The following is a 3,553-nucleotide window of genomic DNA, read 5'->3' on the forward strand; positions in this document are numbered from 1 at the left end:
CCGCGACTGCTGTAGATCCACTTTGTTTAACCAATCTGAATGTATCCAATCTATTTGTCTGGGCGCCAAATGAGTATTGTATTGTTTGTATAGAAAAATTATTAAATTATTCAGTTTCGTAAATATAATATATTAATACTCTATATTTAAAATTATATTACATTTGGTAAAGAGTGCATTATGACTTGTTTAGGACTCAGAAGTTTGGGTAAATAAAAGATGATTGGAGGTTATTTGGCTTAACAACCCACCACTGTGTTTAGGAAATCACTTTACAGCACACAACAGCTTTTATATGCAATTAAAAAGAGAATCCCATTGAATACATCAGCAGTGATAAAACCTCAGCAGAAAGTTTCCCATCTCCGTTATTTAATGGGATGTAAATATTAAAAATGTTAACAGGAAGTGACTTTCTAATCCCTCTTCCTCTATAACTCTCTGAATGCATTATGAATAATTAATGGCTGGCTACTTTTAGACAAGGGCTGTCAAAACATCTATTGATGTCGTATAATTTAACATTAGCTTGTATGTGCATGCACTCAAAGAGTCAAAAACACACCGACATAAAGCAAACACTGCCGTTGATAAATGTTGGACTGCAGTTTCAAGCGGCTCGATGTATAAATCAAAGAATAACTTGTTTACAGCATCAACAACAAAGAACTTACAAGGCTTTACATAGACACACACACACATACACACACACACACACACACACACACACACACACACACACACAAAGGCTTGTAGCTCTCCCCTCACTTCATTAATTATAAAACAATTTCAAAATATTTCTGCTTCCTTCTGTTGTAGGATGAAATCAGCTGACCTTTTCAACCACTGATTCATGTTTTTGAAGTATTTATTCAACCATTTGTTTATTTGTTTCTCTGCAAAAAGTGATTAGGTTGTGTTGAGTTAAGTGGATCAGAAGGAAAATGAATCTCTCAGTTATTGAATATATCTATACATTTCATGTTGCAGACATATTTCAAACTGTTTCTACATCCTATCAGGATAAAACTATTCATGTGCTTCCAGATAAAAAAGCTGCTTGTGAAAGAAACACACAGAATAAAAAAAAAAAGAAATCCTGTGTGCTGATATTCATCCCTGCAGAGAAAAAATTGACATCCGCCTTGACGCTGTTTGACTGTAAAGGGACTCGAGGGATAATTTAACAGATATAAGTACATCTCATAAATAGATTTATTAGCATAGTAATCTTTATCATATGAACAAGGCGTGCACTGACAGATACACTGTGGTATTAGTGTGTAAGCTCTGCTGTCTAGATCTCATGCTGTGCCATTTCAGCTGAAGCCAGCAGTAATAAGAGTATCTGATCTGATTTGAAGACAAAGGCTGCGCCCACGCTGCATGTCTTCATTCCCAACTAGCTGCTTACATTTGATTTTTCTGGATGACTGTTGGTGTCTGTTCTTGGCTGAAACTCAGATCAGACAGCAGTATGGAAAATACATATCCACAGAAGAGCAATGACAAAACTATTTTTGTATCTTTGCTCCTTATTTCTACACATATTGTTCACAGCTTTTGTCTTTGAGCTTTGACTGATTGAGGAGTCTCAATAAATGCCAGTGAAGTGTTTCACTGTGTCTTTATTCTCTGGCTTGTTATACTGCCTGCTAGCACAGTCAAACTGCCAAACTGACAGGCTGCACTGATTGTCATAGAAACACTGATCAATTCAGATTCAAGCCTTCATAAACAGAGGAGCTGTAACTTTCCCTGCTGCCCATAAGTGGAGTTGTGTTCTTTTCACAAGGAGAGATAATGACCTGCTGATTGAGACACTCACAACACTGTAGTTGTACATTTTCTGAAAGCTTTGCAAGGTAAGAGGTACGCCTGATGTGTTTTCATGTGATTTTTTAAATCTGTTTTTTTTTCTGCTCTCTTCTTGCTCCTGGCATGACACTTGAAATGCAGAAAATCCCAAAAGGAACAAGGTGATGTGTCTCTTTTTATTGTCAGTCACCTAGCAACACTGTTCTTGTCCAACTTAAACCACATACTCCAAGCATTTCTTGTCTGTGTGGGAGGAGTTTGGGTTGGATGGACAGGTCAAACAAACACAGGACTTGACCCAGAAGATAGCTGTTTGTGCCCCATGTGAAACCAAAAGTCAATGCTGAGTTATTTTATGTTAGCTTGTAAATTATGAATGTTATGCAACTATCACATACTTATGAATGTACCTATTTTCATCCAAACCATGATCTTTTCATAAGTCTAACCAAGTAGTTTTGGTGCCTAAACCTAACCAAACTGTGACAATTTCACAACATTAACCATGTTTTAATCTAGTGACTGTTACGTTTAGGTATGAGGACCAAATGGCGGAGGCAATAATGTAGAAAAAAACACTACCATGGGTTAGGGCATTGGCGGGTAGGAAGAAAGAACCTATTTGTATGGGATGGAGAATTTGTTGTAATGTTGATATGGAAAACATATCATAACAGCAGTTGCCTATATCCTCCTCCTGCAGGCACAGTGCAGCATTATAAGTCATTTGAAATCATTCTTTGGGTCCATAATGATAAATATAAGTAAAATATTCTCTTTTTAGTTTTGCGCTCCACCAGTACCTGATGGAAATATTTGGCTCTTTGGCAACTAAATGATATATTTACTCATTGGCCTGCTACAATTCTAGTTGTTTATGTCTCTGGAGAATAATACTGTTTAGCAAGATAACCACATGGTTCATAGCAGATAATTATGAATTACACAACAGTAGTCGTTGCTGCTGAGACTTCGTCTTGATGTCTTTGAAACAGCTGGAAAATGTGAATTGGGGAAGTGACTATCCTCTTGCCCAATAAATTTTACAAAAGTGCTCTTGAACGTGACATTAAATTTCCATCTGTTCCTATGGAGCAGTTCAGTGTCTGGTGGCAACATATATTATGAACAAGTTAAACTGTATGAATGTGGAGCAGGCGGGCATACTACTAAATGAGTTTCTGTGAATATATAAATCTAAAAATTAAAGGGTGTCAAATTAATTTTAAATATGAAAAACTACCAAAGAAATGTAGAATACACTAAAATACACACTCTTTCTAAGCATCCTGTTCTCCTTCAGCAAACCAATTCAGCTGAGAATTTTAAGCCGCTCTTGCCAAGAGGAATAGTTAGTATGCTCTGCTGGAGCTTTTATTTAAGAAAAGGGATTATGGCCTCTCATGGCAGACCTGCAACAAAAATAAATAACTATTTATTTCTACACTTTCTTTCTTTCTGTTTTTAACATTATAAAATTTTGTTTAGTAATTAAAAAAAAATGTGTCAGCAAAATAAACAGCTTGTGTTTTCTTCTTTGCTGTATTGTCCCATGTCAGTTATTTATCCCTCTTTGTCGGCATTAATCTCATCCTCTCTACACCTTTGTCTCTCCTCCAATCCCTCTCTCACAGACAGAGCCAGTAAAGCCTTCTTTGTTGTGTTTTTCAGCTATTTTGTTTGTTCAGGTGGCTGTCTGGCTGTTTTCCTGTGAGTATATTGTACTGTATATATA

Source organism: Centropristis striata, chromosome 20 (assembly GCF_030273125.1).
Source record: "Centropristis striata isolate RG_2023a ecotype Rhode Island chromosome 20, C.striata_1.0, whole genome shotgun sequence".
NCBI classification, from domain to species: Eukaryota; Metazoa; Chordata; class Actinopteri; order Perciformes; family Serranidae; genus Centropristis; species Centropristis striata.